A 17500-nucleotide genomic window follows, 5' to 3' on the forward strand; every position below is an offset into this window, starting at 1 on the left:
ATATAATATTGATATTTCATAATAATATAATATGATGGATGTAAAAAAAAAAGATTTTTTTTTTATTTATTTAAATTAGCTTAGGTTAGGTTAGGTAAGGTTTATTTTAATTTTTTTTTTTTTTTTTTTTTTAATTCTTCGTTATATATATAATGTTAATAATATGATGGATGTAAAAAAAAAGATTTTTTTTTTTTATTTAAACTAGCTTAGGTTAGGTTAGGTAAGGTTAGGTTAGGTTAGGTTAGGTTAGGTTAGGTTAGGTTAGGTTAGGTTAGGTTTGGTTAGGTTAGGTTAGGTTAGGTTAGGTTAGGTCAGGTTAGGTTTATGTAAGGTTAGGTTGGGTTTAGTTGGCGAACGAACGTCGTCGACGAGAGCGCCGTTTAAAGCGAGACATCGCCGTTTCGGCCGTCGACGACGCACGAGAGGGCCGCTTAGAGCGCGACACGTGGCCCGCCTGGCGAGCTAAATCGTCGTGCATCGTGCACTTCACGTCCGACTCTCGCCGGTTCGGCGGCGTGCGTATTATGACGATATTATGTTATCGACATGTCAACGGTATATGATATCTATCATAATAATATATGTTGGATGAAAAATAATGAAAAATTATTTTAACATCAAATTTTACCGCTAGAACTCGCCCTCGCGCTTTACTTACCTATTCCTATGTTGAACGTCGAAATGAAGACAATGAAATATTCTTTCAGGTGAGGCGTATCGGGCGCATTTAAAATGATCAGTGACACGCTCGTTGATCACGTTTATGCCCTATAACGATATGATATTGATATTTTTTTATGGTATTCATCATAATAATAAATGATGTATGAAAAAAAAAATTGGTTAGTTTAGGTTAGGTTAGGTCACGTTAGGTATGATTAGGTTAGGTTAGGTTAGTTTTTGTTTAGGATAGGTTAGGTTAGTTTTTGTTTAGGTTAGGTTTGTTTTTGTTTAGGTTAGTTTTTGCTTAGGTTAGGTTAGTTTTTGTTTAGGTTAGTTTAGGTTAGGTTAGGTTAGTTTAAGTTAGGTTAGGTTAGTTTTTGTTTAGGTTAGGTTAGGTTAGTTTTTGTTTAGGTAAGGTTAGGTAAGGTTAGATTAGGTAAGGTTAGGTTAGGTTTAGTTTAGGTTAGGTTGTGTTAGGTTAGGTAAGGTTATGTTAGGTTATGTTAGGTTAGGTTAGGTGAGGTGAGGTTAGGTCAGGTCAGCGAACGGACGTAGTCGACGAGAGCGCAGCTTTTAGCGAGACATGGGCCCTCCTGGCTAGCTAAATCTGCGTCCCTCCGGCATGTCAAGTAGACGATGCCGGCGGGACGCAGATTTAGCTAGCCAGGAGGGCCCATGGCTCGCTTAAAGCGGCGCTCTCGTCGACTACGTTCGATCGCTAACCTGACCCAACCTCACCTCACCTAACCTAACCTAACATAACCTAACATAACCTTACCTTACCTAACACAACCTAACCTAAACTAAACCTAACCTAACCTAACCTTACCTAATCTAACCTTACCTAACCTAACCTAAACAAAAACTAACCTAACCTAAACTAACCTAATCTAACCTAAACTAACCTAACCTAACCTAACCTAACCTAACCTAACCTAACCTAACCTAACCTAACATAATATTACCTAATTTTTTTTTTCATACATCATATCTTATCATGATGGAAAAAAAAATTAGAAATTTAAAAAAAAAAAATTAACCAAACAAATTACCAAAATATATATTCGCAATTCGCAATTCGAAATTTCAAATGAAAGATTAAACCTAAAGAGAATCGTCAATTTTGCCTTTTGTAGTGATATTTCGGTCACGCGGTCGGTAGTACGGCGCTTTATCAATACTATGCTACATTTTGTTTGGCACTCTTGACGGTTTGCGAACGAAGTACGAGACCGCGGCTTAAAGCGAGACATGCATCGACGACGCACGAGAGCGCGACACGTGGCCCGCCTGGCGAGCTAAATCGTCGTGCATCGTGCACTTCACGTCCGCCTCTCGCCGGTTCGGCGGCGTGCGTATTATGACGATAATATGTTATCGATATATGATATCTATCATAATATTGTATGATGGATGAAAAAAAAATGTTTTTTTTTTTTCAATTTAAATTAGATAGGGTTTAGGTTAGATAAGGTTAGGTGAGGTTTATTTAAATTTTTTTTATTTCTGCTTTTATTGAATTCCTTGGTTTTTCGTACGAGGGTTATTACTTCACTATTACATTGTTCATATTTCATTTACATTATTAACAGTACGGCGCTTTATCAATACTATGCTACATTTTGTTTGGCACTCTTGACGGTTTGCGAACGAAGTACGAGACCGCGGCTTAAAGCGAGACATGCATCGACGACGCACGAGAGCGCGACACGTGGCCCGCCTGGCGAGCTAAATCGTCGTGCATCGTGCACTTCACGTCCGCCTCTCGCCGGTTCGGCGGCGTGCGTATTATGACGATAATATGTTATCGATATATGATATCTATCATAATATTGTATGATGGATGAAAAAAAAATGTTTTTTTTTTTTCAATTTAAATTAGATAGGGTTTAGGTTAGATAAGGTTAGGTGAGGTTTATTTAAATTTTTTTTATTTCTGCTTTTATTGAATTCCTTGGTTTTTCGTACGAGGGTTATTACTTCACTATTACATTGTTCATATTTCATTTACATTATTAACAGTACGGCGCTTTATCAATACTATGCTACATTTTGTTTGGCACTCTTGACGGTTTGCGAACGAAGTACGAGACCGCGGCTTAAAGCGAGACATGCATCGACGACGCACGAGAGCGCGACACGTGGCCCGCCTGGCGAGCTAAATCGTCGTGCATCGTGCACTTCACGTCCGCCTCTCGCCGGTTCGGCGGCGTGCGTATTATGACGATAATATGTTATCGATATATGATATCTATCATAATATTGTATGATGGATGAAAAAAAAATGTTTTTTTTTTTTCAATTTAAATTAGATAGGGTTTAGGTTAGATAAGGTTAGGTGAGGTTTATTTAAATTTTTTTTATTTCTGCTTTTATTGAATTCCTTGGTTTTTCGTACGAGGGTTATTACTTCACTATTACATTGTTCATATTTCATTTACATTATTAACAGTACGGCGCTTTATCAATACTATGCTACATTTTGTTTGGCACTCTTGACGGTTTGCGAACGAAGTACGAGACCGCGGCTTAAAGCGAGACATGCATCGACGACGCACGAGAGCGCGACACGTGGCCCGCCTGGCGAGCTAAATCGTCGTGCATCGTGCACTTCACGTCCGACTCTCGCCGGTTCGGCGGCGTGCGTATTATGACGATAATATGGTTAGGTTAGGTCAGGTTAGGTTTATGTAAGGTTAGGTTGGGTTAAGTTGGCGAACGAACGTCGTCGACGAGAGCGCCGTTTAAAGCGAGACATCCTTCGACGACGAGGTCGCTGCTTCGGCCGTCGACGACGGACGAGAGCGCCGCTTAAAGCGTGACACGGGCCCGCCTGGCCAGCTAAATCTGAGTCCCGCCGGCATCGTGCACTTCACACGTCCCACTCTCGCCGGTTCGTGCGTATTTAAACGACATTATATTATCGTTATGTCAATGGTATATTATACCTATCATAATAATGTATGATGAATGAAAAGAAATGAAAAATTATTTCAACATCAAATTATACCGCTAGAACTAGACAATGAAATTATCTTACGATTACGTTCATGCCTTATGACGATATAATATTGATATTTCATAATAATATAATATGATGGATGTAAAAAAAAAGATTTTTTTTTTTTTATTTTAATTAGCTTAGGTTAGGTTAGGTAAGGTTAGGTAAGGTTTATTTTAATTTTTTTTTTTTTTTTTTTTTTTTTTTAATTCTTCGTTATATATATATAATGTTAATAATATGATGGATGTAAAAAAAAAGATTTTTTTTTTTTTTATTTAAATTAGCTTAGGTTAGGTTAGGTAAGGTTAGGTTAGGTTAGGTTAGTTTTTGTGTTTGGGTTAGGTTAGGTTAGTTTAGGTTAGGTTAGGTCTGCGAACGAACGTCGTCGACGAGAGCGCCGTTTAAAGCGAGACATCGCCGTTTCGGCCGTCGACGACGCACGAGAGGGCCGCTTAGAGCGCGACACGTGGCCCGCCTGGCGAGCTTAATCGTCGTGCATCGTGCACTTCACGTCCGACTCTCGCCGCGTTCGGCGGCGTGCGTATTATGACGATATTATGTTATCGACATGTCAACGGTATATGATATCTATCATAATAATATATGTTGGATGAAAAATTATTTTAACATCAAATTTTACCGCTAGAACTCGCCCTCGCGCTTTACTTACCTATTCCTATGTTGAACGTCGAAATGAAGACAATGAAATATTCTTTCAGGTGAGGCGTATCGGGCGCATTTAAAATGATCAGTGACACGCTCGTTGATCACGTTTATGCCCTATAACGATATGATATTGATATTTTTTTATGGTATTCATCATAATAATAAATGATGTATGAAAAAAAAAATTGGTTAGTTTAGGTTAGGTTAGGTCACGTTAGGTATGATTAGGTTAGGTTAGGTTAGTTTTTGTTTAGGATAGGTTAGGTTAGTTTTTGTTTAGGTTAGGTTTGTTTTTGTTTAGGTTAGTTTTTGCTTAGGTTAGGTTAGTTTTTGTTTAGGTTAGTTTAGGTTAGGTTAGGTTAGTTTAAGTTAGGTTAGGTTAGTTTTTGTTTAGGTTAGGTTAGGTTAGTTTTTGTTTAGGTAAGGTTAGGTAAGGTTAGATTAGGTAAGGTTAGGTTAGGTTTAGTTTAGGTTAGGTTGTGTTAGGTTAGGTAAGGTTATGTTAGGTTATGTTAGGTTAGGTTAGGTGAGGTGAGGTTAGGTCAGGTCAGCGAACGGACGTAGTCGACGAGAGCGCAGCTTTTAGCGAGACATGGGCCCTCCTGGCTAGCTAAATCTGCGTCCCTCCGGCATGTCAAGTAGACGATGCCGGCGGGACGCAGATTTAGCTAGCCAGGAGGGCCCATGGCTCGCTTAAAGCGGCGCTCTCGTCGACTACGTTCTTTCGCTAACCTGACCTAACCTCACCTCACCTAACCTAACCTAACATAACCTAACATAACCTTACCTTACCTAACACAACCTAACCTAAGCTAAACCTAACCTAACCTTACCTAATCTAACCTTACCTAACCTAACCTAAACAAAAACTAACCTAACCTCAACTAACCTAATCTAACCTAAACTAACCTAACCTAACCTAACCTAACCTAACCTAACCTAACATAATATAACCTAATTTTTTTTTTCATACATCATATCTTATCATGATGGAAAAAAAAATTAGAAATTTAAAAAAAAAAATTTAACCAAACAAATTACCAAAATATATATTCGCAATTCGCAATTTGAAATTTCAAATGAAAGATTAAACCTAAAGAGAATCGTCAATTTCGCCTTTTGTAGTGATATTTCGGTCACGCGGTCGGTAGTGCGGCGCTTTATCAATGCTATGCTACATTTTGTTTGGCACTCTTGACGGTTTGCGAACGAAGTACGAGACCGAGACGAGACCGTACGAGACGAAGTACGAGACCGCGTCCGCCTGGCAAGCTATATTTGCGTCGTATCGGCATTTCAGCCCACCCTCGACCGTTCGGTGGCGAGCGTAATATAACGTTCTCATAATGATATTTATTTCAATGGTTTTATATCATTCATAATGATGGATGAAAAAAAAAAAAAAAAAAAAAAAAATTGAAATTAAAAAAAAAAAATTATCCAAATTACCAAAATATATATTCGCAATTCGCAATTCGAAATTTCAAATGAAAGATTAAACCTAAAGAGAATCGTCACCTTCGCCTTTTGTAGTGTTATTTCGGTTACGCGGCCGGTAGTGCGCCGCGTTTACACTATAATGTGTGAGGGAAAATGTACGCAGGAGAGAACTGTACGATAAAATAATGGCGACGGATTATTGCGCTACCCAACATTGCCGTGTCCGTATTCGTTGTTGTTGTCGTCTGGGTCTCTCCCCTCATCCATCGTATAGCAGTGGGTTGTCGTCTTTGACAAGACTTCCTTCACGGCGTTCGCAAACTGCGGCGGCCATTCGGCCGCGTCGGCGGTACATTTGCGAGACGAGACACTCACCCGGCGTGCGATTATATTTCGTCGCCGCGGCCTATGCGATCGCATCACTCTGGAGTTCCGCGCTAGCAGAATCATCCTGTCGAGTGACGGCGGACGGCGTTTCAGCCTCCGTCGCTCCGTTTACCGCGCCGACGGCGTGCGTTTTCGGTGTGCACGTTTTACGATGGGAAATTGAGAAACGCGGAGCACGATCTCGTGCTCTGTGCGTATGTATGCATACAATCCGTTGTATCTCGTGCGTCGGCACGTTAAAAATCGAAAGAGAGAGCCAGCGTCGCCCGCCGGGTGACTCCGGTGCGCGTTCGCGTGTGACGTGTGGATCGCGGGTGTCGGCGCGCCCAGTGCGCGCGCGCCCGCGGCCTCGCAGAGCAGCTCCCTGGTTGATCCTGCCAGTAATCATATGCTTGTCTCAAAGACTAAGCCATGCAAGTCTCAGTATGAGCCTAATTAAGGTGAAACCGCGAATGGCTCAATATATCAGTTTTGGTTCCTTAGATCGTACACAGTTACTTGGATAACTGTGGCAATTCTAGAGCTAATACATGCAAACGTAATTCTGAACGGGAACGTGAGGAATGCTTTTATTAGATCAAAAACCAATCGGCGGTCGGCGCTCGCGTCGTCCGTCGCTCTTCGAGATGACTCTAGATAACTTTGAGCTGATCGCACGGTCTAGCACCGGCGACGCATCTTTCAAATGTCTGCCTTATCAACTGTCGATGGTAGTTTATGCGACTACCATGGTTGTCACGGGTAACGGGGAATCAGGGTTCGATTCCGGAGAGGGAGCCTGAGAAACGGCTACCACATCCACGGAAGGCAGCAGGCGCGCAAATTACCCACTCCCGGCACGGGGAGGTAGTGACGAAAAATAACGATACGGGACTCGTCCGAGGCCTCGTGATCGGAATGATTACACTTTAAATCCTTTAACGAGGATCCATTGGAGGGCAAGTCTGGTGCCAGCAGCCGCGGTAATTCCAGCTCCAATAGCATATACTAAAGTTGTTGCGGTTAAAAAGCTCGTAGTTGAAATTGTGTCCTGCGGTGTCGGTCTACCGACTGCGGTACGACAGGCACGTCTGCGGGGCTTCTCGCCGGTGCGTCCTTCGCCATCCGGCGTCGGTCGGCCGCAAGGTCGGCCGTTCGCCGAGGCGGGCCGTCGCGGCTGTTTACTTTGAACAAATTAGAGTGCTCAAAGCGGGCTAAGTTTTGCCTGAATATTGTACGCATGGAATAATAGAATAGGACCTCGGTTCTGTTTTGTTGGCTTTCTGATACCAGAGGTAATGATTAATAGGGACAACTGGGGGCATTCGTATTGCGACGTTAGAGGTGAAATTCTTGGATCGTCGCAAGACGGACTAAAGCGAAAGCATTTGCCAAAGGTGTTTTCATTAATCAAGAACGAAAGTTAGAGGTTCGAAGGCGATTAGATACCGCTGTAGTTCTAACCATAAATGATGCCAGCCAGCGATCCGCCGAAGTTTCATTATTTTAACCCGGTGGGCAGCTCCCGGGAAACCAAAGCTTTCGGGCTCCGGGGGGAGTATGGTTGCAAAGCTGAAACTTAAAGGAATTGACGGAAGGGCACCACCAGGAGTGGAGCCTGCGGCTTAATTCGACTCAACACGGGAAAACTCACCAGGCCCGGACACTGGAAGGATTGACGGATTAACAGCTCTTTCTCGATTCGGTGGGTGGTGGTGCATGGCCGCTCTTAGTTGGTGGAGCGATTTGTCAGGTTAATTCCGGTAACGAACGTAACTCTAGCCTATTAAATAGACGTACAACCGGTATCACGAGGGTCCGCGCGCGTCCGTGTCCTTTGGCGTTCTGCGTCGGAGGCGCGGGCGCGTCGCGGTCTTCACTACCGGCGTACAATGAAAATCTTCTTAGAGGGACCGGCGGTATATATAGCCGCACGAGATTGAGCAATAGCAGGTCTGTGATGCCCTTAGATGTCCTGGGCCGCACGCGCGCTACACTGAAGGGATCAGCGTGTCCTCCTTGGCTTAACGGCCCGGGTAACCCGATGAAACCCCTTCGTGATAGGGATTGGGGTTTGCAATTCTCCCCCATGAACGAGGAATTCCTAGTAAAAGCGAGTCACCAGCTCGCGTTGATTGCGTCCCTGCCCTTTGTACACACCGCCCGTCGCTACTACCGATGGATGATTTGGTGAGGTCTTCGGACTGGCGCGCGGAAGCTCCTCGTGGGCCTCTGACGCGCCGGAAAGTTTGACCGAATTTGATCATTTAGAGGAAGTAAAAGTCGTAACAAGGTTTCCGTAGGTGAACCTGCGGAAGGATCATTTCCTGTGCGAAACGAACATGTGCGCGTGTACGCGTAACGTGTAATTTTTTTTTTTTATATAAATTTATTTTGCACATCTCGCATGTGCATTATGAAATATATAATATGCCGAAAACGAAACAATATAACAACAACAATATGTAATCACTAGATTACCCTGAACGGCGGATCACTCGGCTCGTGGGTCGATGAAGAACGCAGCTAAATGCGCGTCAGAGTGTGAACTGCAGGACACATGAGCATCGACATTTCGAACGCACATTGCGGTCCGAGCAAGACGTAGTTTGTCGACGGACCACTCCTGTTTGAGGGTCGCGTACACCAGAAACACCAGACTGCGAACGGTCATATAACACACACACACACTTGTGTGTGTGTGTGTGTGGCTGTTCGCGAGCAGTTGCCGGCGTCGCCAGGTCGGCGGGGGGGGGGGATAGGTCGCGTGCACACGCACGCCTCCGCCACCCACCCGTCCTTCCGGGCGTCCGGTCAAATATTTATCGACGCCTGTTGTCGGGCGCGCCCTGTGCGAATGTAGCGCCTCAGTGCGCTCGCATCGGGCGCTCGCTTCGCGCGCACGCACTGGAACGTGGCGTGAGCGCGGTGACTTGCAAAAGCCGCTGCGCACACACGCACACAACCCGTAAAAGGCGTCGCCGCGCGTGAGTCTGAGCGCTCGCATGCGTCATTTTGCACGCAAACTGTTTGTCGACCTCAAATCAGGAGAGATCACCCGCCGAACTTAAGCATATCAGTAAGCGGAGGAAAAGAAACTAACGAGGATTCCCCGAGTAGCGGCGAGCGAAACGGGAAGAGCCCAGCGCTGAATCCTGCGGCCCCGGCGGGCCGCCGGGAAATGTAGCGTTCGGGAGGAGAATTATACATACACGCGCGGTCATTAGTCACGGCTGCCAGTCCAAGTTCATCTTGAACGGGGCCGTTTACCCGTAGAGGGTGCCAGGCCCGTGGTGACGGTAGCCGGCCGCGACGGTCTCTCTCCCCAGAGTCGGGTTGCTTGAGAGTGCAGCCCTAAGCGGGTGGTAGACTCCATCTAAGGCTAAATACTACCACGAGACCGATAGCGAACAAGTACCGTGAGGGAAAGTTGAAAAGAACTTTGAAGAGAGAGTTCAAGAGTACGTGAAACCGTTCAGGGGTAAACCTGTGGAACTCAAACGAGCGAACGGGGAGATTCATCGCTCTTCCGCCGGGGTCCGCGTCTCGCCGCTCACCCTCTGCCGACGCGCCTTCGCGGGTGCGCCGGCAGGGGGGGGCGCGGGTTCGCCGACGGGCCCCCGGAGTGCGTGCACTTCTCCCTCAGTATAACACCGCGACCCGTCGCGCTGCGGTCGAATGCGCCGTGCGGTTGTCCCGTCCCTCGACGAGGGGCGGAGCCGCGGCGTCCACGGCCGCCGCACGCGACGGTAGAGAACGAGGTTCGCGTCCGCCCGGCTTCGGCCGGTCGTCCGTCGCGCCGCAGCGGCGACCTTCGTGCGGCCCCCGGCGCCTCGTGCGCCGCGGGTGTCGCGCGTCGGCCGTCGTGGTTAGCGGCGCGCTCTCGGACGGGACGCGTCCCGGTCGGCGGTGGGTTTGTTTTGGGCACTCACAGGACCCGTCTTGAAACACGGACCAAGGAGTCTAGCATGTGCGCGAGTCATTGGGATTTTTTTACACTAAACCCAGAGGCGCAATGAAAGTGAAAGGCGCGGCCTCGGTCGCGCCGGAGGGAAGATGCGCGGACCGTTTCCGCGGTCCCGCCGCATTCCCGAGGCGTTTCGAAAAAGCCACCGTTGTTATTATCGAGACGCACTGAGAGCGTACACGCTGGGACCCGAAAGATGGTGAACTATGCCTGGTCAGGTCGAAGTCAGGGGAAACCCTGATGGAGGACCGAAGCGATTCTGACGTGCAAATCGATCGTCGGAACTGGGTATAGGGGCGAAAGACTAATCGAACTATCTAATAGCTGGTTCCATCCGAAGTTTCCCTCAGGATAGCTGGCGCTCGAGAAATATGTTCGCGCCCCTCGCGGGCGCGCTACATTCACACAGTCTCATCCGGTAAAGCGAATGATTAGAGGCATTGGGGCCGAAACGGCCTCAACCTATTCTCAAACTTTAAATGGGTGAGATCTCCGTCTTGCTCGAAGATGAAGTCGGAGCTCGGATGGGAGTGCCAAGTGGGCCAATTTTGGTAAGCAGAACTGGCGCTGTGGGATGAACCAAACGTCGAGTTAAGGCGCCCAATGAACGCTCATCGGAAACCATAAAAGGCGTTGGTCGCTCAGGACAGCAGGACGGTGGCCATGGAAGTCGGAATCCGCTAAGGAGTGTGTAACAACTCACCTGCCGAAGCAACCAGCCCTGAAAATGGATGGCGCTGTAGCGTTCAGCCTATACTCGACCGTCGCAGGCAGGCGGGGCGCACCCGCCTCACGGCGGGGGCGTCTTGAAGCCGCGACGAGTAGGATGGCCGCGGCGGTGTGCGCAGAAGGGTCTGGGCGTGAGCCCGCCTGGAGCCTCCGTCGGCGCAGATCTTGGTGGTAGTAGCAAATACTCAAGCGAGGTCCTTGAGGGCTGATGTGGAGAAGGGTTTCGCGTTAACAGCCGTTGCACGCGAGTTAGTCGATCCTAAGCCCTAGGAGAAATCCGATGTTGATGATGGTGTAAAGTTCTATATATATTGTATATAAAATAACACCCGTCGGGCGAAAGGGAATCCGGTTGCAGTTCCGGAACCCGGCTGCGGAACCGTCTTAAAAATCGTTCCCTCGCAAGAGAGTTCGTCGGGGTAACCCAAAATGGCCTGAAGACGCCGACGGGAGGTCCGGAGAGAGTTATCTTTTCTGCCTGAGCGTTCGTTGCGCCCTGGAATCCTATAGCGGGGAGATAGGGCTCGGGACGCGAAGAGCATCGCCGATGCGGCGGTGTCCGGATCGGCCCCTCGGACCTTGAAAATTCAGGTGAGGGATACGCGGAGATGTCGCGCCGGCTCGTACCCATATCCGCAGCAGGTCTCCAAGGTGAAGAGCCTCTAGCCGATAGAATAATGTAGGTAAGGGAAGTCGGCAAGTTGGATCCGTAACTTCGGGATAAGGATTGGCTCTGAGGGCCGTGGCGTGCCGGGCCTGGTCGGGAAGAGGGCATCGGCCGAGACGTGGAAGCCGGGCGGGTGTTGCCGCGCGGGGTGCGGGCGCAAGCTCGCGCCCTCGCGGCGCTCCGTCTCCCGGCGCCTCGCCTTGGCCTCCCCTCGGATCGTCCTCGCTGTGTGGTGCCGGCGTGTTCGCGCGCGCTCGGTCGCCTGTACGGCCGCCGGACGACGGTCAACTCAGAACTGGCACGGACAAGGGGAATCCGACTGTCTAATTAAAACAAAGCATTGCGATGGCCCTCGCGGGTGTTGACGCAATGTGATTTCTGCCCAGTGCTCTGAATGTCAACGTGAAGAAATTCAAGCAAGCGCGGGTAAACGGCGGGAGTAACTATGACTCTCTTAAGGTAGCCAAATGCCTCGTCATCTAATTAGTGACGCGCATGAATGGATTAACGAGATTCCCACTGTCCCTATCTACTAGTCCGGCCCTGGATTTACCAGCGCCAAGTCACGTTCACGTCGCGCTCCTGCTAATTCTTGCCTTAAAAATCGAAAAGTGCTGCGATTTTCAAAAAAAAAGGTTCTATCGCTGCGGAATCTGATTCCCCACCCGTGGATACAAAGTTTTCCGAGAGACCATTCCGGAAAACTGAGTAATCAAGGAAAAACTACTAAAAATCAGTTTTTTGATAAATCATCGCGACAAAGTGTTTACTAAAATTCCTAAAGTGCATGCTTACCGAGCGGGAGTGTGCCGGCTACCGTTTCGCAAAAAAATATTTTCGGAAAACCCAAGGGTTTCCGAGAAAAGTGCAAAAAACTAACATTACGGCAAATAATTAATTGTGCGGCCCCCCCCCAAGGGAAGTGACTTAAAAAACTACCAAGTGACGGCTTCTGTGTGCTGAACAGTGTGGTGTTGTTTGAGCAGAATCGGTCAAAGGACTTGGATTTGCGGGCCAAAAAACCCAATCTCCATAGTGAATTTCCGGATTACATCAGCCAAACACGTGGCTGGAAAAAACCGTTGACTCAATCACGCGACAGACCGGCGCCAGCCGATTACCTACCTACCGTGGAAGCTTCTAGAAGGTTCCAGAAGCTTCTGGAAGGAATCGAACGAGGCGACAAAGTGCACATCGCTGTGGTCAATTGACGTCACAACGAACATTGTGCATACTATAGAGACCGTATCCAAAATTCGGCACGGTGCACATCACTGAAACAGCAGTGCACACTGTGCACATCACTGTGACCCGCACCACCTACCAACCGCCCCCCCTACCCACCACCCCCCTACCTACCCCCCCCCCCCCCCACCCCACCCCCCCCCCCCAATTTTTTTTTTTTTTTTTTTTTTTTTTTTTTTTTTTTTTTTTTTTTTTTTTTTTTTTTTTTTTTTTTACAAAAATAAAAAATAAAATAAAACTTAAAGAAGAATAAAAACAGAGGGAACACAAGAAAAGCACCTAAAATGGGTGACCCGAAGGGCGCTCCGCCCGAGCATCTGAGCGGTCGCATTTGGGATGCGTCTTGTTCCTCGGACGAGTCCGAGACTGAGCTTTCAAAAAAAGCCTCTAAAAACAAAAGCAAGGGGCGTACTATACCCAAAGTGATACTAACGTCTGTGGAGACCGAGCACGCGACCACCAGTGCTGCCAACGCCAAAAGCGTTGCACGAGCTGCTGCTGCAGCAGCGGCCAAAACTAAACATGAGGCTAAACACCAATCAAAAAATGATGAAGCCAAAGAGGAAAGGAACGAGCTGCGCTCACAGCTCAAACGTGAGGCTAAAGCAGCCAAAAAAGCTGCAGAAGAAAAATCTGCCCCGGGGCCACAGGTCAACGACAATGAACCTACCCCTAAGAACAAGAGGAACGATGCAAAGAACTCCTCGCGCAACGAGCCTGCAAACCCTGAAGTCTCCAACGAGAACAACACGCCCAGACGTGGGACCAGGCGGCGGGACAAACCTGAGCCGGCCGAGAACCCGATTACTGAGTCACAGCACGGCGCCGCCAGAATCTCGGCCACTATTGACCATGTCATGCAGATTATCAAAAAGGACAACAGGATGCCTAATACCCTAATTGAGGCCGTCCAGAGGGAGCTCAACAAAGTAACCGAAGAGGCATGGGCGCTCGCCATCCAGCTGGAGGCTGACAAGGCTGTCCTCAAGGATCGCGCTGCCTTTCAAAAGACCATTGAGGCTGCAGTCGAACAACGCGAAGACACAGCCAACAACCACACCTGGAGTGATGTTGCCCGACGAGGAACCAGAGGCGGCGCCAGGCAGGCCCCCCTTGAGGATTACCCGGCAATTCTGCCGACCACAGCGGCCAGACCGGGCGTCTTCTTCTTCCCGACAGGGGAGTCGAAGAAGTCCGAGGACACCCGGAAGACGGTCAAAACCCTAATCGTGCCAAAGGACCTCAATGTCCAGATCACTGGCCTTAGAATGGTGCGAGGAGGCGGGGTTATAATACACCCCAAAACTGACGCTGAGGCCAAGCGTCTTGCTACCGCCCCTGGCATCAGGGAGGCCGGTCTGCGGGCTGAGGTTGCTGGGAAACGGCTCCCCCGAATAATAGTATTCAATGTCCCGGTGGCCACCAACGAGGCCATGATAAAAGAAGCAATCGAGACAAACACAAGGGAACACACAGGCCTCACTGAGGAAGAATACCGCCAAGTGAAAATGAGCCACAGAGCTGGCCCCAGAGTTGGCAGGTGCCACATGGTGCTGTCAGTACCGGCAAGGGTCAGAGAGGCACTTGTCAGCGATGGCCGGCTATACATGGACTGGGAGTCGTTTCCAGTGAAAGACTTCTGCGGAGTCGTCAAATGCACAAGATGCCACCTATACGGCCACATGGCCAAAAACTGCTCCTCGGAACATGTTACGTGCGGCCACTGCACCGAGACGGGCCACGATAAGGCCGACTGCCCGAACTCCAGAGCCCCCGGGAAATGCCCGGCCTGTGCCAGGCACAAGAAGCCTCATCAACACGCGGCAACGGACCCTGACTGCCCGGCGCGTCTGTATGCTGTGGCGCAGGAGCGCAGCCGAACGGATTACTCGGTAAAATGATCCGCTTCGGTCAACTTAACGTGGGGAAGGGGAGAGCTACGACGGCGGAACTGACCAGGGTGATGCGGGAAATGGAGCTCGACGTCGCACTGGTGCAGGAGCCTTACCCCATGGGCACCAACAGGGGTTTCAGCGGGGGACAGGTGCTGCACCACGGACCAGGCTCCATGGCCTGCATCTTCATTGCGAACCCCGCACTAGTGGCACTGCGCCTCTCCCACCTGTCGAGCGAGCTCTTTGCTGTGGCGGAGATCTCTGACCGATCGGGGGACTCCGTCGTGGTGGTCTCTTCGTACTTTAAATTTAATCAGAGCACCTTGAAGTGCGTCGAGCAGCTCGAAAAAATCCTGCTCGCATGCAGTGGCAAGCGAGTACTGGTGGGCGCGGATGTCAACGTACAATCGTGGCTCTGGTCCCCCGACGGGCCCAGGCCGCGCGATGACCCAGCGCCCCTCGAGGAACTCATGGCGACATGTGATCTCTCGGTCGTAAACGACCCAAAAGGTCTGGCCACATTTGCTACAAAAAACGGGGAATCATACATAGACATCACCCTGATATCAACAGGCGCCCTGCATTGCGTCGTGGACTGGAAGGTCCACGAGGACGCATCAGACAGCGACCACCGACTGATCACTTTTGCCTATACGACCAAGAGGGGTGGCGTGCCACTCGCACTGAACAAAGGCGAGTCTCTGCCGAAGCGCTTCAAGAAGGTCACAAACTGGGAGCGATTTGACCGCGAATTTAATGAGGGTCTCGACAAGATGGCCAGATGCCCTCCCCCTGCGGATGCACATGCCGCAGCGGAGGACCTGACACGCCTCGTGGTGAGGACGGCAGAGAGTGCCATCGGAAGGTCAACCCAAAAGCCGCCGGACCTTGCTCCCTGGTGGACACCCAGGCTTACTAAACTGAGGGACTTAATGAGAAAGGCCAGAAGGGCCTTACAAGCGACTCGCAAAAAACAAAAGGATACCTTGCCGACGGACCATCCGTTGGCAACCGAGTACAAAGCCGCCAGGATCAAGCTGAAAAAAGTAATCAACCAAACCAAAAAAAAGCACTGGAGAGAATTTGTCACCCAAATGGGTGGACATGACCCGTGGGGGCCCCCCTTCCGCGTGATGAAGCTGAGCTCTCGGCCCAGCGGAATCAGGACGGCGGTGCGGCGCCCCGACGGATCGTTCACCAGCGGTTACGAAGAGTCCGCCACCGTCCTGTTGGATGCTCTTGTCCCGCAGGACGACGAGTCGCTCGACATTGACGACGACCGCTTTCAGCAGCTTCGCGTCCACGCGCTGCTCCCACTGAACACTCCGCGATCCGCCGCCGCTACCATGCCAGAATTAGGAATCTTGTTCGCGTGCCTCCCGACACGCAAAGCCCCGGGGCTTGACTGCATAGACAGCACAATAGCTAGAAGGGCGTGGTCTCTTGCTTCACACGAGATCACGCAACTCTACATAGACTGCATGAGTAGCGGCATATTTCCTGATTGCTGGAAGAAGGGTCACCTCACGGTGATCCCGAAGGCCGGCAATCGCCCTCCTTGCGACCCGAAAGCGTACAGACCGCTGACGCTCCTTCCCGTCTTCGGGAAGGTTCTTGAAAGATTGATTAACAGCAGGATTGAGTCCCACCTGTCGGAAAACTGTCCAATCTCGCGGAGACAATTTGGGTTCAGACCCGGAAAGTCCACTGAGGACGCGATACGCTTTGTACTCGACTCTGTGGAGAACTCTGGCAAGAACCTCGTTGCCGGGATTTTTCTCGACATCGCGGGCGCGTTTGATAACGCGTGGTGGCCCCTGGTACTGGCAAAGCTTTGGCTGAGACAGATCCCTGGGGACCTTTTTGCCCTGGTTCAAAGCTACTTCAGTAATAGGGAGATAACCTATGACTCCGGCCCCGGACTCATACGCAGGAGGACCACCATGGGATGCCCCCAGGGCTCTGTCCTGGGTCCCCTACTGTGGAACATCCTGTTTGACGACGTTCTGTCGCTGCCGCTGCCCCCGGGCTGCACCCTCGTTGCGTACGCCGACGACTTGCTCCTGCTCGTTGAGGCCTCGTCTCGGGCGGGACTCGAGGGCGTAGCCACGGATGCCTTGGGCAAAATTCTCAAATGGGGATTACTGAATAGGCTTACCTTTGCCCCGAGCAAAACGGAGGCTGTCCTCCTCAAGGGCAGCTCCCGGGTAAACATTATTAAACGGCCACCCCGGGTAGTTTTTGGCCAAACCCCAGTGCGTTTCTCGGAGAGCGTAACGTACCTGGGTGTAATTCTTGATAGTAGGCTGTCTTTCGTTAAACATGCCAAGACGGCCGTCTCCAAGGCCGGTCTGGCCTTTCAGAAGATGGCCCGAATGGCGGGCAGCAATTGGGGACTAAAACCTAGAGCCCTTAAGGTTGCATATGGCGCAATTTTCATGGGAATAGCCGGTTACGCCTCCAGCGTCTGGCATTCCCGAGTAAACTCATTAAGCTTAGTCAAACGCGAACTACTGAGCGGTCAGCGACTTGCGCTGATCTCACTCACAAAGGCCTATCGTACAACTTCCACAGACGCGCTTGCCGTGCTCGCGGGGGTGCTGCCCCTCGATCTGCACGTCCAAGTGAGAGGATCGATTACCCTCCTCCTGAGGGGAATCAACACTACACTCGCCGGCGTTCAATTGACGCCGCCACAGAGATCCGAGGACGTTCCTTACAGGGTGACTGTAAGCAAGCTGGTCTACAAGACCGCATTTGCGGCATGGCAGACGAGGTGGACGGCTTCCTCCAAGGGACGGCACACATTTCGATTTTTTCCAGACGTATTCTGCAGGCACCAAACGAGAAGACTT

At 49.8% G+C, this 17500-nt stretch overlaps 2 non-coding genes and 1 pseudogene across 2 annotated transcripts; all 3 read left to right on the forward strand.

The window, feature by feature from the left end:
* The first annotated feature begins 6524 nt into the window (after positions 1-6524).
* Positions 6525-8468, forward strand: LOC147068692 (small subunit ribosomal RNA). Its single transcript, XR_015071301.1, has one exon. It is a non-coding gene; the product is annotated as a small subunit ribosomal RNA (ribosomal RNA).
* A 152-nt stretch (positions 8469-8620) lies between these two features.
* Positions 8621-8782, forward strand: LOC147068693 (5.8S ribosomal RNA). The gene has a single exon (XR_015071293.1). It is a non-coding gene; the product is annotated as a 5.8S ribosomal RNA (ribosomal RNA).
* Positions 8783-9176: 394 nt separating this feature from the next.
* The window catches only part of LOC147068694 (large subunit ribosomal RNA), a 10164-nt pseudogene continuing 1840 nt past the window's right edge, over positions 9177-17500 (forward strand).

Source organism: Rhyacophila brunnea, unplaced genomic scaffold, assembly GCF_057557595.1.
Source record: "Rhyacophila brunnea isolate RB1 unplaced genomic scaffold, BYU_Rbru_1.0 scaffold_276, whole genome shotgun sequence".
Classification (NCBI taxonomy): domain Eukaryota; kingdom Metazoa; phylum Arthropoda; class Insecta; order Trichoptera; family Rhyacophilidae; genus Rhyacophila; species Rhyacophila brunnea.